The sequence below is a fragment of the Bos taurus genome, chromosome 23 (assembly GCF_002263795.3).
Source record: "Bos taurus isolate L1 Dominette 01449 registration number 42190680 breed Hereford chromosome 23, ARS-UCD2.0, whole genome shotgun sequence".
NCBI lineage: Eukaryota > Metazoa > Chordata > Mammalia > Artiodactyla > Bovidae > Bos > Bos taurus.
This window is the reverse complement of record NC_037350.1, coordinates 11,790,729-11,817,311: the sequence shown is the minus strand read 5'-3', so window position 1 is coordinate 11,817,311 and position 26,583 is coordinate 11,790,729. Positions and strand designations below refer to the sequence as shown.

Sequence of the window (26,583 nt, the reverse complement as noted above, 5' to 3'; positions counted from 1 at the left end):
ATATAAAAAAGTACACAACCTCACCTATTAGGAATCCTTGCCAAAAATGTTTAACTTAAATCATGAAAAAGCAATGAGAGAAAGTTAAAAGGTGGGATAACTGGTCTATATTCTTCTAAATCTCACTGACATGAAAAGCAAAGAGAGAAAGAGGAACTATTCTAGACTAAGAGACTAAAAAAAAAAGAGAGAGAAACAACTATCAAAACATCTAGAAAATCATTTTTGGATCCTAGATTAGGGGGAAAAAGAAAAAAGGAGGGGTTACATACGCTCTAAAGGGCATTTCTGGAACAACTGGGAAAACTTTAACATGTATATAAAATAGCTGATATTACAAAATTCTTACTAATTTTTTTCAGTCTAAAAATGACACTGCAGTTAGAATGTGTGCCCTCATCCCATAAGATCCATGTTGAAATATTTAAGAGGCGAACTGTCACAACATCTGCAAATGGTTTGAAAAGGTATATTTATAGAAAGAGGTAAAGATGATAGCGAATATTAAAAATTACTGAATCTAGGCAAAGAGTATATAGACATTCAGTATACCACTTATTTCAGCCTTTCTGTGGGGTTGGAATTTTTCAAAATAAAAAGTTGAAGAAGGATGTCTACACAAAGCCTTGTACATGAATCTTTGCTATCCGTGACAGCCAGAAACTAAACCAAGCCAAATGCCCAGCAATGAATGAACGGATGAACAAATGTGGTATTAACCACAGAACGGGCTACTATTCTACAAGGAGGAGGAACACACTATGGATACATGCTACAGCATGGATGAACCTTGAAAACAGTCATCTCAGTGGAAAAAAAGCTAGTGTTCTATATGTTATGATGCCATTTATGTGAAATATAAGAAAAGATACATCTACAGAAACACAAAACCGATCAGCTGCCTGGAAGCTGGCAAAGAAATTTACCACCAATAATCCTAAGGAAACTTTTCAGGGTGATGGAAATGTTCTAAAATTGTACTGTGGTAATAATGGTGGTAGAACTCTGTAAATTTACTAAAAATCATCAAACTGTACAATGGGTGAATTTCATGGTAGGTAAATTATACCTGATTTTTATTATTTTATTACTATATTAACAAAAAAGTTGAGAAAGAAACAATCTATAATCAAAAAAAAAAAAAACAAGGTAAAACAATTAACAATGTGGAGATGAATAAATCCAGTTATCTGCTAGTGTAGACCGGAGGCAGGGAGCAAAACATCAAGCTAAGCTATATAATAAAACTAGTTACATTTCTATTAAAAATAAAACATTCAATAAAACGTTTAAAAGAACTCCAACCACTTACTGTTCCATTTCCAAATAAGGTCCCCAACCAAATGACAGTGTATAAATCAATTTTATAATCAAAAGACTCTGGCTTCAACAACAAAAAGACAAATAAACCAATTACAATACAGGCAAAGGAGGGAATTTCCTGGTGGTCCAGTGGTTGGGAGCCTGTACTTTCACTGCCGAAGGCCCAGGTTCAAACCCTGGTCAGGCAACTAGAATCCTACAATGCAGAGCACAGCCAAAAACAGAGGGGAGAGGAATAAAAAAAAAAAGAGACATTTCTCCACAGAAGATAAAACAAATAACCAATAATCACACCAAAAAGACGCTTAATTTCACTTAGTTGTTAGCAAAATGCAAACCAAAACCATGATACCAACAAATTTGACAACCTAAACAAATGCATAAATTCCAAGAAACACACAACCTATCAAGACTAAATCATGAGAAACAGAAGACATGAATACATTAATTACTAGGAATGAAGTTGACTCAGTCATCAAAACCCTCCCAACAAACAAAAGTACAGGACTAAACAGCTTCACTAGTGAGTTCTACCAAATACCAATCCTCCTCAGACCCTTAACAAAAAAATATTAAGAAAAGGGAATGCTTCCAAACTCATTTTAGAAGGCCAGCATTACTCTACTACCAAAGCAAACAAGGACACACCACAATAAAACAGAACTACAGGCCAGCTTCCCTTATGAACACAGATGCAAAAAGGCTCAACAAAATACTAGCAAACCAAATTCAACAATACATTAAAAGGATCATACACCATGACCAATTGGGATTTACTCTATAATGCAAGGATGGTTTAAGATCTGCAACTCAACATGATACACAGTTTTAACAACACGAACTACAAACATCATATGATCATTTCAGCAGAGGCAGAAAAAGCACTTAACAAAATTCAGCAGCCACCAATGATAAAAATTCTCAACCAAGTGGGCAAAGTGGATATATTAGAAAAGACTTGCATGTAAGTACTGAAACCTTAAAATTCCTAGAACAAAACATAGGTAGGAATATAGATCTTGGCAATGATTTTCTGCAATCTGACACCAAACGCAACAAAGGAAGAATAAACAAATGGGTTATATAAACAGCTCATTCATATAACTCATTATTTTATTAAAAATCTGATTTTAAAACAGGCAAAAGATCTGAATAGACATTTATCCAAGGAACACATACAGATGGAAATGGGTACATGGAAAAAATACTCCACATCACTAAACATCAAGGAAATGCAAATTAAACCACAATGAGTCACTATTTTATACTTGCTAGAATGGCTATTATCACAGAGACAACAAATAAGTATTTGTGAGGATGTGGAGAAACAGGAACTTTGTACAGTGTGGGCAGAAATATAAATTGGTTGCAACCACTACAGGTAACAGTGTGGAGTTTCCTCATAAAATTAAAAAACTGACCTACCATAGGACCCAGCAATTTCATTTCTGAAGTATTTATCTGAAGAAAACAGAAAGGCTAATTCAAAAAGATAAATGCATTCCCATGTTCACTGCAGCTATTTACAGAAGTCAACAACCTAAGCTTCCATCAATGGATGAATGAATAAAAAACGATGTGACACACACACACACACACACACACACACACACACACAAAATGGAATATATTACTCAGCCATAAAAAAGAATGAAACCATGCCATTTGCAACAATATGGATGGAAGGAACTTCGGGGTATGCTAAGTGAAATAAGTCAGAAAAAAAAAAAAAAAGATAAATACCATATGATCTCACTTACACGTAGAATTTTTAAAAACCAAAAACTTGGGCTCATAGACACAGAGAACAGAATGGTGGTTGCCAGAGGTGAGGGACAAATAAGTGAAAGGGGCCCAAGGTAAAAACTTCCATTTAAGTCATGAGGATGTAATGAATCGCATGCCAACTATAGTTAACAATAATACATCACATATTTCAAAGTTGCCAACTGAGTAGATCTTAAAAGTTCTCACCACAAGAAAAAAAAATTTTTTTTTTTGCCAACTGTGTAAAGTGACAGATGTTAACTAGACTTGTGATGATCATTTTGCAATGTATACAAATCAAGTCATTGTTGTGCACCTAAAATTAATTTTTTTAAAAGTCTAACAACAACAACAAAATCATAATGGGACACACTTAATATCTATTAGGATGGTCATAATTTCTAAAAAGTTTTGACCAGGGTGTGGAAAAACTGAAAGCCTCATCCTCAAGCACTGCTAGTAAGATGTAAGCTGGTACAGCCACTGTGGAAAACAGGCTGGTGGTTCCTTAATTAAGACACGGAATTACCATATGAACCAGGAATTCTATTCATTAGCAAGTACCAAAAAGAACTGTGAAAAAGTGTTCAAACAAAACCTTGCACATGTATGTCTGTCTCAGCAGTAGTCACAACCACTAGAAGGTTCAGAACACAAATGTCCATCGGTTGATGAATGGATACACAAATGATGGTATATAACCACACAATAGACTATTATTCAGCTATAAAAAGAAATGAAGATGCATGCTAGAAGACAGATTACAAAGTGACTGTGGTGGATTCATGTTGATGTATGGCAAAACCAATACAATATTGTAAAGTAATTAGCTTCCAATTAAAATAAATAAATTTAAATTTAAAAAATAATAAAAATAAAAACATACAAAGTGAAAGAAGTAGAGACAAAGTGCCACAAATTGTATGATTCCAAATTCATATGAAGTTATATAAAATAGGCAAATCCACAGAGGCAGAAAGCATATTAATGATGGCCAGTGGCTGGGAAGAGGGGGAAATAGAGAGTGACCCCTTAATGGGAGCAGGTTTCCTTTTGGGATGATGATGAAAATGTTCTAGAAATAAAAAGTAACGATGACTGTACAACACTGTGAATGTACTAAATGCCACTAAATTATACACTTTTAAATGGTTAAAAAGATGAAGTTTGTGTTATATATATTTTACAATTATTTTACATTTTTTAATAACTGTGCTTATGGGTATACAGCATATTTTTGAATTTAGACTATCATAATTTTTCTACTTCTTTTGGCCTTTCTGTATACCACAGATCCCATACGGCTTCCCTGGTATCTCAGACAGTACAGAATCTGCCTCCAATGCAGGAGACACAGGTTCAATCTTTGGGTCAGGAAGATTCCCTGGAGAAGGAAATGGCAACCCACTTGTTATCTTGTCTGGGAAATCCCATGGACAGAGGAGCCTGGCGGGCTACAGTCCACGGGGTTGCAAAGAGTTGGACATGACTGAGCGAGTTACACAGATAGGTCATACAACAGGTATGCCATAAAATCTAACATTTGTTGATCGCTTACTAAAGGCAAGACACATGCTAGTAGGTATTTTTTATATATTTTAATCCTAAAAAACCTATAAAGTAGGTAAATATTATTACCCCCATTTTATATATAAGAAATGAAGGCTCAGAGAATGAGATAACAATGAATAACAGACAAAACTGGAATTCAAACTTTAACATTTATAAGGTTAACTCAAAGATAAAGGAAGGGAATAAAATGATCTCTAAAGCACAGAAGTAAGGTATTTCTGGTAATACATCTCTATGAATAATGCCACAGGAAAAAAAGAAAATCACATCCTTCCCCAAACTGTCCTGATGGTAGCTTTCTGGAAAAATATACAGACAGAAAGTCAACACTAATCCTAAACGATCTTCAATATGACATACGCTAGCATCTTTCCACCAGAATAGAACCAAGACTTTAATTACTGTGCTGGTTATTGTTTCCAGAGAACTCAAATGGTCCAAGAATTGTCACCACTCATTTTGAAGTTCACCATGAAGTGTTGTGGGAGGTCAGCTATATATAAGCATACAAGGAAAGGAAATTTCTTTATAATATATATTCCCAGTCTCTACCCAGACCCAGTGGATCAAAAATCTTTGAGCTAATACCTTAACATCCTTATGTTTTTGTAAAAGCCTACCCCAGCAGAAAGCCAAATTTCAGAACTGCCACAAACAAATGGGGAAAAAAAATATTTTTAGTCAAACAGAACAAAGCAAACAGGCATGGTCCAATCAGCACTGACTTTAGAGCACAGGAGCACCTGACATTTGTAATCTAGCTATGATATCAGATCTCTTTACTGTACACTTACATGTCAGGCAACATAATTCTGTCCAAATACACTTGAATCTTTGCATTAATTCATGGTACTGAACATATCAAAGTGTACCCAGAAATGCCTTTAAGAAATCTTTTATGGATTAATTCTAGCTGCACATATATGTATATGCATTATGTCTATTATGTATTTATATGTATACAAATGTACACATACATATATCATTAACCTTTATACCATTTAGCAAGGTGCCTGACGATCTAGCCTCAAGTAGCTTTCAAATAAACAAATACAAATAAATCTAATAAATATTTACTGACACCCACATTATAGGCCAAGTACTGTGCTTAGGTGCTTACAAATCTAGCCAAGAACAAGACAAATTCTTGTAACACTTATTATTAGCAGGGATATCAGTCATTAAGCAGGCTGCTATGGAAGTATCCATCCCTTTTCATCATTTTCCTTATTTTACTTTTAGATGTGAATATTCTGCTTCATCTTTCCCTGGGGCATTATAGGATTCTCACTTTGTCTTATCAATCCCTTTAAATTCCCATTTTCATTCTACATGGGGAAAATGTACATCCAAGCAGCCTCCGATATTATTTCAAAGCAATTGGAAAAATTCCAGAATCCACATTTCCATTGGGCTGAGACTTTCCAATACGCCAAATAATGATACTTTATGACCTAGAAGTTCCAATGAATTGGTAGTAAGAAAACATTGATCTGCTTCAGTGGCACTGTAATTGGAATGGTGATTAAATGCATCATGTTAAATTTACCCTGGGCCTTTTCCAGTGTGGCAAATATAAAATGAGCTATCAGCATGAGCAGAGCCTAAACCACTTTCTTTCTAAAATGGTACTTCTCCTGCATGTCAAAGGTGATATGTTTGAGCTTCTCCATTAATAATTAGACAGCATAAACGTAACAAACCACATACACCCACATACAGGTGTCCACAGGATGCACACTGCTCAGCATGGTTTACTGTACTGAGCACCTTGGGACAACCTTATGTATGTCAGAGCAGTGCATGCGCACCACTATAGTTAATGGTCTGTCAGCATTTCCATTATAAAGCAATTTTCAAAGGTTTATTGCTCTGCTGAAGAATTTGCTCTGAGCTGAAATTTGGCATTCCAGAAAAGCAAAAACCATAGCCCATAGTTGTTTATTCCCTTCCAAGTAGGCCAAGAGTTTGTTTTTGGTTTGTTTGGGCAGGGGGGGGTTGGGTTTTTTTGTTTTTTTTTTTTTTTCCTAGTTAACTTGGCCCTTTATTTCAGAATTTTCTCATAAAGCCCTCTGGGACTATCCACAGAACAAAAACCACATACCTCACAAAGGGATTACTGTTTGGTAATAGCAGCTAGAAGGTAAAGAGCACAAATTCCAACTTATATGGAAAACTATTTCTAAAAAGCAAGCATATTTCTGATGAACAAATTGTAAGTTTTAAAACTTTATCAGTTCTACCTAGTTATACTATTCATGCTACCAGAGTATGCTGCCATTTATATTAAAATCAATGGATAGTTTTTAAATCCTCATCAATTGTTAAACTGTCTTTTATCTTTCCCACTCAAGAACCATAGCTACTACTGACCTAACGTGATTTTACCTACTCTCAACTCCCTCTGATCCTGCAAATTAAAGGGGAAAATTCTTTAAGTAAGAGGTAGGCATCAATACCAAGAAATGTTACACTGTATAGTAGATAGAAGTCTGAAGGCAATTTAATTCACAAGATGATCAGTCCCTGAATCAGAGAGTTCGCAGAAAACAATTTTGGTAATCGAGAAGATTGGTACATTAGTGAGAAACTAACAATTTCATCCAATCTCTGGAAACTGTTTTATTAGTCTGAAAGCCTGCCAGAATACTTCATGCTTCAAACAAGGAAAAAGACTGTTTTAGTATTTCAGTTGGTTTCTTGTTACTGAATCTAACTTGAAAGCTTAAATATTTACACTTTAAATTACAAGGTTTTTCAACTATATAGCTAATTATATTTCTGATACAACTCTATTCAATAAATATCAGACTTTTAAGAATGGTTTTCTAAAAAGTTCTCATTATGTACAAATAAAGACCCTCTAAAACTGGAGATCAGTGATCAAACCAACTTTTAAAAATGAACACTTTTTAGAGAAGCACTCATTCCAAATTACTACTGATACTGGTTAATATATTTTGCCAATTTTCCAACTTTACATTACTCTGAAGACAACTAGCTGTAATTAAAACCATCTATGATGAACAAATTGTAAGTTCATACTGTAACAACATGTTTAGTAAATGGGATCCAATTAATGATTATAGCTACCGGAAATACAAACACAAATGCATCAGACAAGGACATTAGAAGGGTCCAACAAATATTAAAAAACAAAATTTTGCTTTAGAATTTTTACTGATGTTGTTAAATTCTTTTAATAACATACCTCACATTAAGATTCCAAACTGATTCTACTTTTACCTTCAGCAGGGATTAACCTTACCTGCCAAATTTAGAAGTATAAATGCTAAAGTCAAAAAGTCAGATTTACCAAGGACAAAAAAACAAACTAATCAAGACAAACCTTCAACAGCATCAGTGTTACAAGTTAATTGGTTTGATGTATAGCATCACAGATTAAAGTCACTTTAATCTTCTGCAATTTTGTTAAAGGCCCTAGCTAGTAGGTCTGTCCAGTAACCAACCCAAGGACCTGTGAGTGCTTCAGATTTTTGTAAAAGAAACCCAAGACAGCCCTGCAGACCTTCTCTGAGGCACATCCTATTTTACAATATAACCCATGTGCCCCAAACCTCAGGAGTCTCTAGTCTGCCTACATGTTTTATTCTTCTCTCTAGTACTAATCACAATGGGTTTATCAGTATATACTCATTATTTACTACTGTACGTTTAATTACTTTATTCTTCTCTCACCACCACTTGCAACAAAAATAAAAGTTCCATGTAGAATTGTGTTTACCGCTGTATTTCCAAAGCATGGAATACTGCACGGAATAAGTCTGCTCAATGAGTTAATAATCCTATTATCACAGACACTACTAACAAACAGATTATCCAGTCCCTACAAAACACAAATGGAAAAAAAAAAAAGCACAGGAATAGTATATATACTCTTCTTAGGGAGTTAAATCAATTTAAGAGTAAAACTGCAAACATTCAATACTGCCTATTATTTGAGATTATAAATTTTACATTGACTTTCTAGATAAAAGGATTTTACGTAAACTCTACTTGGAAGATTACTTTCCCCTGAGATTTTCCTGAAAACAGGTATCTTCTAAAAGCCTATCTAAGTGAGTAAAATTTTTAAATGGCAATTTGCATCTCAGAAGCACCAAAAAGGCAGTCAGCTATGCAATTTATTCAGAACAAAGTATAAATACATTTTAAGTATCAAGGATAAGCATGGGAAGAAATCTTCACACATTTTCAGTAAGAAATGAATTACAAGGTTTTCTGCAGCATTGTTTCAAGTAAATAAATGACTAAATAAATAGTTAAAATAAGACTGGAGGGGCCTTGTTCACCGAAACTTGGTCTCCCCATGTTGTTCTTTCTCTCACCTTCTGGCTGAATTTCCATCTGGAGTGTGGAGGCTCGTCAAGCCTACTAATTATGTCTGGGCTTCTAAGATCTGACCAGGGAGGCCTTAGTGTCTCCTCTCCTTCGGGAGAACGGGAGGACGCCTGCGGCCTATGTAGGTGACGCAAATTCCTTATTTTGGAATTTTATTAGCTTTCCACGTAAACCAAGTTATTCAGCCTCTTTTCTTCACTGAATTTCCTCACTGAGCTATCCTTATTTGATCACTCTTTATATCTTTAATTAACATTTAAATAAGCTATTGTTTCCTGATCCCGCTTTGAATTCCCTGGATCCACCGGGGCTGGACCCTGGCGAGTGGCACCCGGAACAGGCTAATTCGAAGGATTCTTCGGCAGAACATTCAGAAGCTCGCGACTGAGCTGCATCTGGCTGTTTTAAGAAATAAAAAAGGGGGAGATGCCGGGAGCCAGCATGAAGAACTCCGCCCATGGCAAAGGTCATGAGGAAGGAGGCTCGGCATACGCAGAGGCAGGATCGAGCCTCAGGAGTCCCCCTGGAAATTCTCGAGCATCTACCCTCAAAACCAGAGTCTGCCTACTTTACTGCTTTGTGCTCTCACCTATACCTCTGACTTTACGGGGGGTTGTCCCCCACCACCTCTCTCTGAAAAAGAGTTAACTTACAGCTCCAGTTAATAAAGTTCCTGGGCGTGCCAAGGGTGTTTCAACCTACAAACTCCTTTGGAAGTCCTCTAGCCTGCCTGAATAGGTTCTTCTGGCCACATGTGATTGTTCAGAGCCTCCCAACTGTGAGAGGCATGAGATGTTCTAAACTGTCTAAATACAGATCCCTTTGAGCAGTTAAAAGATTGATTAGAAATTGTATTGGTGAAGGGTTTTTCACTTGTTGGGCCATGTTTGCTGCTAAGTTTCCATATCCCTTACCTACTGTGTCCCTGAGAGTGTACTGATTAATATAATTGGTGTATAGGAATTAAGTAGTAGCTTTAATGTTTGTAACCTTGGACCCTTGAGTTAATTCTTTTCTTGTTACAGCCCACCACACCTTTGCCCTATAGGAATGCAACTTTATCTAATGCTTTCGGAGGGTGGCGCCTGACTTTAGAACAATCATCTTTAGAGAAAAATAAGTTTTCTGAAAAAGGGATCTTAAAATGTTGACAGGCCTCTGGGCCAGAAGATGATGTAAATCACCTAAACTTTTGCATATGATAAGTTTGCAGGAAGAAAGCCTGGCTTACTGCTGACTCTACCCCTTCCCCCATTATCCTCTATGCATAATTTAAGGTATAAAAACTACTTTGGAAAATAAAGTGCGGGCCTTGTTCACCGAAAAAATAGTAATAATAATAAAAATAAGACTGGAAAAAAACCTGAATATCTATGAAGAAACTAAAGTGTACTGTATTTCTTGAGACTAATGTGGAACTATCCAAAAGAATGACATAATTCTATCCAGTGACATGGAACAACCTATAAGATGCACCACAGGAAGCAGCACACACCCAAACACGTACTGTGTAAATGTGCCACTGTCAGGCTCTACACAATACAGAAGGATGCCCACCCACCATCCAAAAAGGCTGATAAGAAGCTGCCATAGGATAAAGGAACTGAACAAGGGTAAAATGATTTACTTCTCACCGTAAATCATTTGAAACTGTCTGAATTTTTATGACATGAATATTAGTTTTCTTTTTTTCAAACGGAGGGGGAAACCGCAGAATAAAATTAGAAAGAAATTTTATTCAAAATATGCAAAGATAATAGGCATTTCTATGTCCATCAGGCATAATGGTTAAGATTAGATCAATCTCATTTGACTCGCTTATTTCAAGTATTAATTTACATACTTTAAATTATGTAAACCCAGATACAGAGTCCACCTGCAATGTGGGAGACACAGCTTCAATCCCTGGGTCAGGAAGATCCCCTGGAGAAGGGAATGGCAAATCATTTCAGTATGCTTGCCTTGAGAACCCCATGAACAGTATGAAAAGGCAAAAGATATGACACTGAAAGATGAACTCCACAGGTCAGTAGGTCCCCAATATGCTACTGAAGAAGAGTGGAGACAAAACTCCAGAAAGAATGAAGAGGCTCAGCCAAAGTGAAAACACTACCCAGCTGTGGATGTGACTGGTGACGGAAGTAAAGTCCGATGCTGTAAACAGCAATATTGCTTAGGAACCTGGAATAGAACAGTCCACGAATCAAGGTAAATTGGAAGTGGTCAAACAGGAGATGGCAAAAGTGAACACTGACATTTTAGGAATCAGTAAACTAAAATGGACTGCAATAGGCGAATTTAATTCAGATGACCACTACATTTCTACTATGGGCAAAAATAAATTAGGAGAAATGCAGTAGCCCTCACAATCAACAGAAGAGTCCAAAATGCAGTGCTTGGGTGGAATCTCAGAAATGACATGATGATCTCTGTTTCCAAGGCAAACCATTCAGTATCACAGTAACCCAAGTCTATGCCCCAACCATTAATGCCGAAGAAGCTGAAGTTGAATGGTTCTATGAAGACCTACAAGACCTTCTAGAACTAAGACCCCAAAAATGTCTTTCATCATAGGGGACTGGAATGTGAAGTAGGAAGTCAAGAGTTAACTGTAGTAACAGGCAAGTTTGGCCTTGGAGTACAAAATGAAACAGGGCAAAGACTAACAGAGTTTTGCCAAGAGAATACCCTGGTCACAGCAAAAATCCTCTTCCAACAACACAAGAGACGACTCTACACATGGACATCACCAGATGTTCGATAACAAAATCAGACTGATTATATTCTTACCAGAAGCTCTATACAGTCAGCAAGAACAAGACCAGGAGCTGACTGTGGCTCAGATCATGAACTCCTTATTGCCAAATTCAGGCTTAAATTGAAGAAAGTGGAAAAGTCCTACTGGTCTAGTGGAAAACCACCAGACCATTCAGGGATGACCTAAATCAAATCCCTTACAACTATACAGTGGAAGTGACAAATAGATTCAAGGGATTAGATCTGATACAGTGCCTGAAGAACTGTGGATGGAGGTTCATGACATTGTACAGGAGGCAGTGTTCAAGACCATCCCCAAGAAACAGAAAGGCAAAAAGGTTGTCTGAGGAGGTCTAAAAATAGCTGAGAAAAGAAGACAAGCGAAAGGCAAAGGAGAATTCCAACAAATAACAAGATAGCCTTCCTAAGTGATCAATGCAAAGAAATAGAGGAAAACAACAGAATGGGAAAGACTAGAAATCTCTTCAAGAAAATTAGAGATGCCAAGGGAACATTTCATGCAAAGATGGGCACAATAAAGGACAAAAATGGTATGGACCCAAGAGAAGCAGAAGATATTAAGAGGTGGCAAGAATACACAGAACTATACAAAAAAAGACCTTCATGACCCAGATAACCGTGATGGTGTGATCACTCACCTAGAGCCAGATGTCCTGGAGTGTGAAATCAAGTGGGCCTTAGGAAGCATCACTACGAACAAAGCTAGTGGAGGTGATGGAATTCCAGTTGAGCTATTCCAAATCCTAAAAGATGATGCTGTTAAAATGCTGCACTCAATATGCCAATAAATTTGGAAAACGCAGCAGTGGCCACAGGACTGGAAAAGGTCAGTTTTCATTCCAATCCCAAAGAAAGGCAGTGCCAAAGAATGCACAAACTACCACACAATTGCACTCATCTCACACGCTAAAAGTAATGCTTAAAATTCTCCAACCCAGGCTTCAACAATACGTGAACTTCCAGATGTTCAAGCTGGATTTAGAAAAGGCAGAGGAACCATAGATCAAATTGCCAACACCCACTGGATCATCGAAAAAGCAAGAGAATTCCAGAAAAATGTCTACTTCTCTTTACTGACTACGCTAAAGCCTTTCACTGTATGGATCACAACAAACTGTGGAAAATTCTTCAAGAGATGGGAATACCAGACCACCTGACCTGCCTCCTAAGAAATCTGTATGCAGGTCAGGAAGCAACAGTTAGAACCAGACACAGAACAACAGACTGGTTCCAAATTGGAAAAGGAGTACATCAAAGCTGTATATGTCACAGCTTATTTAACTTATACACAGAGAACATAATGCAAAATGCCGGGTTGGACAAAGCACAAGCTGGAATCAAGATTGCCGGGAGAAATATCAATAACCTCAGATAAGCAGATGACACCACCCTTATGGCAGAAAGTGAAGAGGAACTAAACAGCCTCTTCATGAAAGTGAAAGAGGAGAGTGAAAAAGCTGGCTTAAAACTCAACATTCAAAAAAATAAGATCATGGCATCCAGTCCCATCACTCATGGCAAATAGATGAGGAAACAATAGAAACAGTGACAGACTTTATTTTCTTAGGCTCCAAAATCACTGCAGATGGTGACTGCAGCCATGAAATTAAAAGACACTTGCTCCTTGGAAGAAAAGCTATGACCAACCTAGACAGCATATTGAAAAGCAAAGACATTTCTTTGCCAGCAAAGGTCCATCTAGTTAAAGCTATGGTTTTTCCAGTCGTCATGTATGGATATGAGAGTTAGACCATAAAGAAAGCTGGGTGCCAAAGAATTGAAGCTTTTGAACTGTGGTGTTGGAGAAGACTCTTGAGAGTCCCTTGGACTGCAAGGAGATCCAACCAGTCCTCCTAAAGGAAACAGTTCTGAATATTCATTGGAAGGACTGATGCTGAAGCTGAAACTCCAATCCTTTGGCCACCTGATGTGAAGAATGGACTCACTGGAAAAGACTTCTGGGAAAGACTGAAGACAGGAGGAGAAAGGGATGACAGAGGATGAGATCGTTGGATGGCATCACCAACTCAATGAACACTGAGTTTGAGCGAGCTCTGGGAGTTGGTGATGGACCAGGAAGCCTGGCGTGTTGCAGTCCATGGGGTCGCAAAAAGTCAGACTCAACTGAGTGACTGAACTGAAGAGATACACGTTAAATAAAATTGAATGCAAGTTGGTAACTGCTGGAGCTACATCATGAGTGTGTGCGTGTGCTGTCATGTCTGACTCTTTGCAACCCCACAGACTGTAGCCCACCAGGCTCCTCTGTCCATGGGATCCTCCAGGCAAGACTAATAGAGCAGGTTGCTATTTTCCTACTCCAGGAGATCTTCCTGATCCAAGGATCAAACCCACATCTCTCTCATCTCCTCTCTTGGTAGGCGGATTCTTAAACACTGTGCCACCTGGGAAACCCTACATCACAATTACAAAGGTGATTTATAATTCTATTCTTATTTTTTGCATTCTCCCATATTAAAATGCAAAAATATCAAAAAAAAAAAATGAGATGAGCCATAGGCTGAAAGAAAATGTTTGCAAAAGACATATTAATAAACCTGATATTTAAGATATGTATTTCTATATCTGATAAAGAACTATTATTCAAAATACACAAAGAACATTATATGTAATTAGGGAAATGCAATTACAGTGACAGTAAGACCCCATTACCATATCCACTACAACGGCTAAAATCCAAAACACTGACACCACCAAATGCTGGCAAGCTGTGGAGCATCAGGGCTGGTGAGAATGTAACAAGGCACAGTCACTTTAGAAGACAGTGCGGCAGATTCTTGAAATACCTACCTCACTTCATACATAGAAATTAAATTCAGGTGGACTACAACTCAACTATAAAAGGCAAAACAGCATGGCTCCTAAATGGTTAGTCTAAGAAAAGTGTTTTCATGTGCTCTGAAGATTTCTCAGAATGCCCAAAGCACTAACCATACAGAATTACTCCACTGGTATACATCCAAGTTAAGAATATCTCATCACTGAAAGACCCAACCAAATAAAAAATTAAACTACAAATTAAGAAAACCTATCTGTAGCACACATAACTTAGTGCTAATATGCATAATGTATAAGAACTCCAACAAATCAATGAGCAAAAGACAAACCAAAAAAAAAAGGGACAAGGGCCAAGAAAATATTTTTAAAATATGAAAATGCAGTAATCAAGGAATTTTAAGTTAAAACTACAATAACATGAGAATATCAAGAGCATGGATAATTATTAAAAAGAACCACAATACGAAGTATTGGCAAGAATGTGAAACAATCAGAAACTCATCTGTACACTTCTGAAAAAGTCATCTATTAAAATAGACAAGTATAGAAATCTATGTCTTAAACACTCCAAGTTATATACCCAGGAGAAACACATGCTCAGGTACACTGTAGGATATGTACACAAATGTTCACAGTGAACAACCCAAAGGTCTATCAACAGCAGAATGGATGAATATATTGGCACACTCCTAGAATGGAATAAAATATAGTAATGAAAATGGATGAATTAAAACTACACCCAGCAATGTGCATACATCTGCCAATACTGACCGAAAGAAGTCAGACTTGAGGTACAAAGTGCCTCTAGGATGCAGAGGGATCCTATTTTGTGTTCTGGCCAGCGGGTACACAGGAATTCACTATGTGACAGTTCACTGAGATGTACCCGTCAGCGGTGTAAAATTTTACACATGTATGCTATGTACATTTAATTTCACACACAAAAAAAATGAAAGCTGAAGATAAACAAAACACAGTATATCCATAAAATGGAATAGCTGGCCACAAAAATGCATGTCATTATACGGACAGACTCTGTGAACAGTGTATTAAGTGAAAGAAGCCAGTCACAAAAGCCCCTGCTTCATCTTATTTCATTTCTATGAACTATCCAGAAGAGGAAAATCTATAGAGGCAGAAAGCAGATTAGTGGTTGCTGAGGGCTGGGAGGGAAGGGGGAAGGCTGGGTTGCTAGGGAGGTGATAGCTAACACACACGCAGTCTGCTTTGCGGAGATGAAAATGTCTGCTTGGTTACTGTACCCTCTCTGGCTGCTCTCCAGATGCTGACAAAGGAAGCTCTGACAAGTTTCTGCTTGCTTTTCAGTGCTTCTGCAGAGGGACAAGCACTCAAAGCTGCCTGCTCTGCCATTTGACTAAAGTCACTCCTAGGTTTACATTTAAGGTATTACGCTGGTTACTTTTAAGGTTCTATGGTGGGAGGAACTATCAAAATAGTTTAAACTGTTTCAAAGAAAAAACTGAATTTAGAATAACTTCTGCTATTCTATATGGTGATGCTTATATTCTCGGATTATCAAGAACTCAAGAATACCATGACTATGCATATCTTAAACTGGTAAATGATACTGCTTTGCAAATTATCAAAAATTAATCTGATAGTGTTCCTTCGGCCATACTTCTGGTACTCTGGGTACCTTTTAACTATCTGATTACTCCATGAAATTCACTATTAATGATAATAATACATGTCAACTACATTTATGAAATCTTTTATTAGAGTATTCATAATCTAATCCATTCCACACAACAGGCCAATGAGAGAATGTAACAGAATAGATGTTACAGAAAAGGCAACCATCTCTCAAATAGGGAAATGCCTTCTTCACATCATGTAAGTGGGCTTCCCCGGTGGCTCAGTGGTAAAGAATCCACCTGTACTGCAGGAGACCAGGAGACACGTGTTCAATCCCTGAGTCGGAAAAATCCCCTCAAGGAGGGCATGGCAATCCACTCCAGTATTCGTGCCTGCAGGATCACATGGACAGACGAGCCTGGCAGGTTACAGTCCACAGGATCAAAAAGTCGGACACAAATGAAGCGACAGAGGATGCACATCATGTAAGTAGTCAACAACAGAGTCAGAAGGAGAACCAAGAGTTCCTGGCTCTTAGACTCACGGTCTTCAAAGGCAGAACATATTCATTAAACAGCTGTTAACTGGGAACATATGCATAACTCATATGCATAAATTTCTCACTCAAAATTATTAATTATTATGACTCTAGAAAAGCAAAGCTTGTATGTGTTTAGCTCGGATAGAATACAGAAGGAACTAAAGCGATTCTTGCTATTATGAGCAGCTACAGCTAGCAGGTACATGTTATTTTTTTAAATTCCTGTTTCTGTCTTATCTAAAAATAAGAATGAGTGCTAAATGCAAGCAGTAACATAACAAATTACAAAGCCTGGTTGTTCACATGAAGTATCATGAGAGGTATCCTAAAGATGATGAATGGAACATGTATTAACATGCCAAATCTTTTCACTTTTCTAACACAACTCCATAAGTAATCAGAAAAAAAAAATCATCAAAATAAATCACTGTTTAAAATATATACTGTGAAGCTTCTAAAAATGAAATATATACTTGAAAACAATAAAAATAATTATACAATAAAGGTTAGATCAACAAACAAAAATACATTTTCTATTATTTCAAGTCTTGTTGGTTACTGAATCATGCTCAAATCAAACACACTCTAGGCAGTAGGTAAGTATTTTACAGCAGCAATGCCCATAGCAAATTCCAGACTCACCAAGAGGGCCCCATAACCCAGTATCAAGGACACTGGGTCTCAGGGGCATTTATTACTTTCCTCTCACCTTCCTATGCCTTTGTTAACTATAACACAACAAGTAAGCTATTAAATTCAATGCCTGACTCTCAGGCTGACCTCTCTCTCCTCAGAATGGCAGATACTACTAGTAGCATACCCAATCATACCTCCTTCCTCCTAACTCACAAAATCTGCTTTTTTTTCCCTGTGGCCCCAGCCATAGCACCAGGGGAGAAATCAAGACTGGTTCAGGACTGTATGGCATCCATTGCTCCTCTCTGCCAACAAATGGTGTAGATGTGGCCATGTAACTCAGTTCTGGCAAATGAGACATAAAGGAAAGTTTCTGGAGGTGGGAGGTGGCAGAGAAGTTAACTTGGCAAAGCTTTATTCTCTAATTATATAAAAGACAGAGAAGAAGGAGAAATTCCTTCTCTTCCTCCTCCATTGCTTCTTCAAATGTCTCCATGTGAAGGGGGATCCTTGCGGCTACAGTAGGCATTTTATAACCATAGTGGTTAGGACAAGCACACTGCAGAGCTGCTGACTCTACCCTGGAACCACTGACTCCAGACCGCTTAAGTGAAATAACAAATGTCTGTGCGTTTAAGCCCACTACTCAAAGGATGGTCCACAGATTACCATCAGACTACAAAGTGTGTGTTACTAGCCCACAATGAGAAAAGTACAGAAGTTGAGAGCAAGCTTTCAGAAACTTTTTAGCAATTTTAATTCTCCCAATTTTATGAAATATAGCTCTGCAATAAATTGAAATTTTGAAGAAAAAAAAAAAACTGGCCCATCACATAGTAGAAAAACATTTAAGTCATTTCTTTGGGGTATTTAAGTCACTAGGGGCCAAAAACATTGGGGGACTTAGCATTATCCAAGAGAAAGTAGTCTAGACAAGTCCTCTTATATTCTCACACATTTTAAAAGCAGTTCAGTTCAGTTCCTCAGTTGTGTCCAACTCTTTGCGACCCATGGACTGCAGCACAGCAGGGTTCCCTGTCCATCACCAACTCCCAGAGTTTACTCAAACTCATCTCCATTGAGTCGGTGATGCCATCCAACTATCTTCATCCTCTATCATCCCCTTCTCCTCCCGCCTTCAATTTTTCTCAGCATCAGGGTCTTTTCAAGTGAGTCAGTTCTTGCCATCAGGTGGCCAAAGTACTGGAGTTTCAACTTCAACATCAGTCCTTCCAATGAATATTCAGGACTGATCTCCTTTAGGATGGACTGGTTGGATCTCCTTGCAGTCCAAGGGACTCTCAAGAATCTTCTCCAGCACCACAGTTCAAAAGCATCAACTCTTCGGTGCTCAGCTTTCTTTATAGTCCAAATTTCACATCCATACATGACTACTTGAAAAAAACTTTGCTTTGACTAGATGGACCTTTGCTGGCAAAGTAATGTCTCTGCTTTTCAATATGCTGTCTAGGTTGGTCATAACTTTTCTTTCAAGGAGCAAGCATCTTTTAATTTCATGCCTGAAGTCACCATCTGCTGTGATTTTGGAGCCCAAAAAAATAAAGTCTGTCACAGTTTCCACTGTTTCGCCATCTATTTGCCATGAAGTGATGGGATGTGAAGTGATGCCATGAAGGAGTACGTCAAGGCTGTATATTATCACCCTGCTTATTTAACTTACATGCAGAGTACATCATGAGAAATGCTGGACTGGATGAAGCACAAGCTGGAATCAAGATCGCTGGGAGAAATCTCAATAACCTCAGATATGCAGATGACACCACACTCATGGCAGAAAGTAAAGAACTAAAGAGCCTCTTGATAAAAGTGAAAGAGGAGAGTGAAAAAGTTGGCTTAAAACTCAACATTCAGAAAACTAAGATCATGGCATCTGGTCCCATCATTTCATTTTAAAAGCAACCTTTCTGCAAATAAAACTTACCAAGTGAAATTAAACAAAAATAGAAATGAACATGATCTGGAGAATAGCACTTTGGTCTCTCATCTAATCATCATTTCTAAGAATCCTAGAGCACTGTGCAAAAGGGAAGTCATGTAAGAAAATTCAATGCACATACAATCCAAATGACATGAAAAAACTAATCTCTAAAAGAATAAAGCATAAATGATTGAATCATTATGCATTCCTGATGCCATAATTATGCAGCTACATTTCAGATGTTAATTCTCTTTAGAATATAATATTATCTGACTTCATTAAACTAGTCCAGAGCTCAGCTGAGCTGATCAATTACAGGTTCACAGACTGAGCTATGTGACATTCAAACTTGCCAGTCAGTCTTGTTTTAAAAAAAAGTTAATGCACAATGGAAAACTTTTTTTTACTCACCTATTACAACTTTTCCAAATCACAATCTACAAAAATTTTTAATCATACTCTGAGATAAAAAAGCTGCACATATGAAAAATTTATAGCTGGAGACTTAGGAAACTACTTATACCAGGAAGATGTAACACCATTAATAAAAAAAACTTATGGTTCCACCCTACAGTCTTTTTCCATTAAACAAACCAGGAAAACGGGTTTCCCAGGTGGCACTAGTGATAAAGAATCCACCTGCCAATGCAGGAGACACAAGAGATAGTTTGATCGCTGGTTCTGGAAGATCCCCTGGAGGAGGAAATGGCACCCGACTCCAGTATTCTTGCCTGGAAAATTCCGTGGACAGAGAAGCCTGGTGAGCTACATACAGTCCATGGGGTTGCAAAAGAGTTGGACGTGACTGGGTGAATGAGCACACAATGCACACATTAGAAAACACACAGGAAGAAGAGTCTGTGAATGCCTCTTAGGAAAGTCAAAAATGATAAGAGAACATAAAAGTAGAAATCTAAGCCCAAAGAAAAGCCCAACTGTACATGAGATGGTATGACATTACGATGCTTTGTCAAGGCCATTTGTTTTTCAAAAGGCTATATGTTAATTTCTCAAAAAATATGCCAGATTCTGTAATCAATAGCTAATAGAGCTTGTCCTGAAATTATGTGTACATTAACAAACATCTTAACAGCCTTAGATTAACTCAATGATTAAATGCTTAATACTAAACAAGGCAACCATATTTTTGGCAAAAATCATGGAATCTGCACCCAGTACCAAACAGATAGCAATCTACACAGAAACAAAACTAAATAACAACTGTACATTCAAACTGCCTTGGACTTGAACTATCAACAAGATACTCTTTCCCACTCCAAGGGTGGGGGTGTAATCCACATCAGATCAGATCAGATCAGATCAGAAGCTCAGTCGTGTCCGACTCTTTGCGACCCCATGAATCGCAGCACACCAGGCCTCTGTCCATCACCAACTCCCAGAGTTCACCCAGACTCACGTCCATCAAGTCAGTGATGCCATCCAGCCATCTCATCCTCTGTCGTCCCCTTCTCCTCCTGCCCCCAATCCCTCCCAGCATCAGAGTCTTTTCCAATGAGTCAACTCTTCGCATGAGTTGGCCAAAGTACTGGAGTTTTAGCTTCAGCATCATTCCTTCCAAAGAAATCCCAGGGCTGATCTCCTTCAGAATGGACTGGTGGGATCTCCTTGCAGTCCAAGGGACTCTCAAGAGTCTTCTCCAACACCACAGTTCAAAAGCATCAATTCTTCGGCGCTCAGCTTTCTTCACAGTCCAACTCTCACGTCCATACATGATCACAGGAAAAACCATAGCCTTGACTAGATGGACCTTTGTTGGCAAAGTAATGTCTCTGCTTTTGAATATGCTATCTAGGTTGGTCATAACTTTCCTTCCAAGGAGTAAGCATCTTTTAATTTCATGGCTGCAGTCACCATCTGTAGTGATTTTGGAGCCCAGAAAAATAAAGTCTGACACTGTTTACACTGTTTCCCCATCTATTTCCCATGAAGTGGTGGGACCGGATGCCATGATCTTCATTTTCTGAATGTTGAGCTTTAAGCCAACTTTTTCACTCTCCACTTTCACTTTCATCAAGAAGCTTTGAGTTCCTCTTCACTTTCTGCCATAAGGGTGGTGTCATCTGCATATGTGAGGTTATTCATATTTCTCCCGGCAATCTTCATTCTAGCTTGTGTTTCTTCCAGTCCAGCGTTTCTCATGATGTACTCTGCATATAAGTTAAATAAACAGGGTGACAATATACAACCTTGACGAACTTCTTTTCCTATTTGGAACCAGTCTGTTGTTCCATGTCTGGTTCTAACTGTTGCTTCCTGACCTGCATACACATTTCTCAAGAGGCAGATCAGGTGGTCTGGTATTCCCATCTCTTTCAGAATTTTCCACAGTTTATTGTGATCCACACAGTCAAAGGCTTTGGCATAGTCAATAAAGCAGAAATAGATGTTTTTCTGGAGCTCTCTTGCTTTTTCCACGATCCAGCATATGTTGGCAATTTGATCTCTGCTTCCTCTGCCTTTTCTAAAACCAGCCTGAACATCAGGAAGTTCACAGTTCACATATTGCTGAAGCCTGGCTTGGAGAATTTTGAGCATTATTTTACTAGCATGTGAGATGAGTGCAATTGTGTGGTAGTTTGAGCATTCTTTGGCATAGCCTTTCTTTGGGATTGGAATGAAAACTGACCTTTTCCAGTCCTGTGGTCACTGCTGAGTTTTCCAAATTTGCTGGCATATTGAGTGCAGCACTTTCACAGCATCATCTTTTAGGATTTGGAATAGCTCAACTGGAATTCCATCACCTCCACTAGCTTTGTTCATAGTGATGCTTTCTAAGGCCCACTTGACTTCACATTCCAGGATGTCTGTCACATTCGAGGAGGTCAGTGATCATACCATCGTGATTATCTGGGTCGTAAAGATCTTTTTTGTACAGTTCTTCTGTGTATTCTTGCCATCTCTTCTTAATATCTTCTGCTTCTGTTAGGTCCATACCATTTCTGTCCTTTGTCGAGCTCATCTTTGCATGAAATATTCCTTTGGTATCTCTGATTTTCTTGAAGAGATCCCTAGTCTTTCCCATTCTGTTGTTTTCCTCTATTTCTTTGCACTGATCGCTGAAGAAGGCTTTCTTATCTCTTCATGCTATTCTTTGGAATGCACATAGAAGTGAATATTTATCTTGTAGAAAAAGGTTAGAATAAAGATCTCACACTCATCAGGCACATATGAAGCATATTACAGCAATGGCAGGAGCAGTGAGAAGATAAACACACACAGCTAGGAGCAACATATGAAGACTTTATAAAAGCAGAAACTGCAAAAATACTGTCAAAAGTCAGCTTTATACATGTTGTAATTGTGCATAAAACTGGCAAATCTAAGTTATTTACTAATATTTCAAAACACATAGAATAGCATGCACAGTTTTATTTAAGGCTTTTAATGTTATTGAGAGGGAGTCTAAACCACAGACAAGATTCTTTCATCAGAGAGTACAATTTAAGGGTTTTTTTTTTTTTTTTTTTACAAGTTCATTCCCAACACCATACATTCCAATTTGGTTATGACTTTCTCATAATATACACTGAGGTTAACTTGTTTAAAAGATAGATTATTTCTTTTAATAATCCTGATATTCAGCAAATGCTTTAGTTGGTACAAAGTACTAATGATTTTTATTTTAAAGAAGAAAGTCATGATGATTACATATTTAATACAGATTAACACATGACAATAACAATAAATGCTTTTCTTTTAAACTATGAAGTAGCTCTGATGTACATTTTTTTCAAAAGAATTACTCCCATTACTCTGCAGTTTCACTGCTTTCAAATCCAAGAACAAAATCTATACTAAGAATGAAGCCTAAAAGAAAAATAAAAGGGGTTCATTTCACCAAATCACCACACTTTCTACTTCATTAAAACTTTCTTTATGCTTTATAATTTTCAATGTTAGAATAAATTACCAGATAAAAGAATAGAAGCATAATCTAAGGCCAATAGCTTCTTGATTATAACTGCTATAACAAGGAATTACTTGCAGCACATACATGGATATTCATACAAACAAATACCAAGCCAAGGTAAACTCTTTAACTGAGCAAACGTTTGCTGAAGAGATCAGTGTGGAATGGTGGGTCCTTTCCATGCTATGAGTTCCTGGTGGCTCAGACAGTAAAGAATCCACCTGCAATGCCGAGACAAGGTTCAACCCCTAAGTCGGGACGATCCCCTGGAGAAGGGAATGGCAATCCACTCCAGTATTCCTGCCTAGAAAGTTCCACAGACAGAGAACCCTGGCGGGCTACAGTCCACGGGGTCACAAGGACTCGGACACGACTGGGCGACTGACACTTTCACTTTCATTCCATGCTATGATAATGAAAAGTTTCCTCCAATTTCAGCAATCACTAGTCCTGCCCAATATGAATTGTTTCAGGATTCAGCCTATCAAAGCAACTAGGCTTGTACTTAAACAGGTCAAGTCTAAATCTGACCTTAGACTTCCTTGTGGAAGGAAGGAAGAGAGGCCCAGAAATGCTTAAGGGACCTGTCTAATATCATATTACTCCTCAATTAAAACCCAGCATCAGTTTGTTGTCTAGTTTGGTTGTGGTACTCAAGGTTGAATTTCAGCATATTCTTTAGACTTGTAAGACATTTTTTCAACATCTCAAACAATCCAATTTTGTTCAGAAATAAAAAGAAATGAGTTATCATACCATGAAAAGACAGGGAGAAACCTTAAAGGAGTACTATGAAGTGAAAGGGGCTTCCCTGGTGGCTCAATCCAACCTGAAAAGACTCTAATTTGTATGATTCCAACTATATGACATTCTAGAAAACTCAAAACTATGGGACAGCAAAAGGATGTGGAGTTCCCAGGGGCTGAGGTAGAGAATGGGATAAAAAGGCAGAGCACATACAATTTTAGGGCAATGAAAATACTCTGTAAATTATAGTGATGAACAGATGTTGTTACATTTGTCCAAACCCACAGGAAGTACCACACCAAGAGTGAACGCTAACATAAACTATGGGTTTGGGGTATGTATGAGGTGTCAGCATAGGTTCATCAGCTGCAACAAACAGATTCAGTTGGGTGACGCTGAATCACCCATTATTTTTTTGGGCTCCAAAATCACTGCAGATGGTGACTGCAGCCATGAAGTTAAAAGACGCTTACTCCTTGGAAGGAAAGTTATGACCAACCTAGATAGCATATTCAAAAGCAGAGATATTACTTTGCCAACAAAGATCCGTCTAGTCAAGGCTATGGTTTTCCAGTGGTCATGTATGGATGTGAGAGTTGGAATGTGAAGAAACCTGAGTGCCGAAGAATTGATGCTTTTGAACTGTGGTGTTGGAGAAGACTCTTGAGAGTCCCTTGGACTGCAAGGAGATCCAACCTGTCCATCTTAAAGGAGACCAGTCGTGGGTGTTCACTGGAAGGACTGATGCTGAGGCTGAAACTCCAATACTCTGGCCACCTCATGCGAAGAGTTGACTCACTGGAAAAGACTCTGACACTGGGAGGGATTGGGGGCAGGAGGAGAAGGGGACAACAGAGGATGAGATGGGTGGATGGCATCACCAACTCGATGCACATGAGTTTGGGTGAACTCCGGGAATTGGTGATGGACAGGGAGGCCTGGCGTGCTGCAATTCATGGGGTCGCAAAGAGTCAGACACGACTGAGTGACTGAACTGAACTGAACCTTAACAAGTATTCCCTCCTTGGGCAAAGGGACAGGAATAGATTAAGAGGGCTGTATCAAGTATCTGATTTGATCACTGTCTCTCAGTGAACAGAATCTGAATAATCTATGGTTAAATGCTTAATCTGGCCATCCCATAACAACAGGAAACAAGAAACCACTGCCAGTACAAACAGCTTTTAACATTTTTAACTAATTCAGTGTTATTAACCTAAGTTCATGGTTGTTCCTTTCTATTGCAGAGGAAACACAAGGAGGAACACTTTTGTTAACACTGGCCCTACATCAAAATACCCACCTCCCAGCCCCATGTTCAGTGACCTAAACACACAACTGACTTACCATTGAAAAGGACACTATCTTTGCACTAGCCATGCTTTAGAGAAGCTGGAAAATTAACACTGGGCACATTACTCCATCACCAGTGAAATTAAATTGGCTATTAGGAAGCAAAAAGAACAAAACTGTACTGACATACACCACTTGTACCCCAATGACCTGAAATGTTAATGTAATTTATCCAGGGACATTTTTTGAACTTATGTAACCATATACCAGCATCCAGAGGAATAATTTTTTTAAACTACATCTGTTGAAATTCTAAATACAGTCTTCAACCCCACTCCTGTCTTAACCCCCAGCCCTAAAGTCCTTGCTCTCTCAACACAGAATCTCTTCTTTCAAACCCCAAGAAACTAGGAACAAAATCTCAATGAAAATTCAAAAGACTTAAAATTCTTATTTTTACCCCTTAGGGGTCATTGCTATGTTCAAAACCCTATATCGTGGGTACCTTTTGGCTAAGGAGATTGGACAACAGCAAAACCCCAGCAGCCCAGCTGTTTTCCTTTCATATTAGTGAACGGGGGAACCTGTGGAGGAGGAAAAGATCTAGCCTGCCCCAGAGCTAACAGCCTCCCTCCCGGTACCTGTTGCTGGCCTAAGCAGAAAGATACAACAAGCAACCAAATCTAGGTCTCTGGCATCACTTTACAGGACATTAATAATGACTCTGACAGTCTGGCCAGCCACCACCCAGCTCTGTAATAATTTAGCCCTCATAATCCCAGCCCACCCCTGCAGGCTACCTCTTATGACACACTAGCGCACAAAAGTAGGGGATCTAACAAGGAACTTTTAAAAGCATTTAAGATGAAACAGCAATTTATGATCTAAAACTATATACCTTTTTAAAAACACTTTCCATTAATGAATATATCTTTTATGACAGATGTTTGCAGAGCTTAAAACGTATCTGAAAAACTAAACTCTGAACAAATTATTTTCAGCAATTTTTTCTCAAAACTTTTAATACAGACGTTTTTAATTCCTTTAAAAATTTTAGTTCAGAGGAGTTATCTCATCCTGGAGGATTTTTCCAGCTTGATCTTCAGTTCCAAGTGGCTCATTCTAGCCAACTCTGGAACATCTCCAGTGAAAGATCCTCTCTGAACTCCCTCAGCAAGTTAGTCCATTGTCTGACTGACCTCTCTGTCAGGTAAAATTTTAGCAGCAGATTAGGACATTTTTCTTTTTCAGTTCCAGAACAAAGTTGTTTTCAGATCAAAAAGAACTGCTGCAGCATCC

General features: G+C 38.2%; 1 protein-coding gene across 3 annotated transcripts in view; it reads right to left on the bottom strand.

Annotated features, from left to right (window-relative positions):
- The window catches only part of ZFAND3 (zinc finger AN1-type containing 3), a 328,021-nt gene that overhangs the window by 239,872 nt on the left and 61,566 nt on the right, over window positions 1-26,583 (bottom strand). The window contains exon 2 of one of the 3 annotated variants that reach the window (XM_059880381.1): window positions 1-26,583. This exon is cut by the window's left edge and continues 19,046 nt beyond it. The exons of the other annotated variants lie outside the window; for them this stretch is intronic. The gene's annotated coding sequence lies outside the window, so the exon portion shown is untranslated. 3 annotated transcript variants of the gene reach the window in all.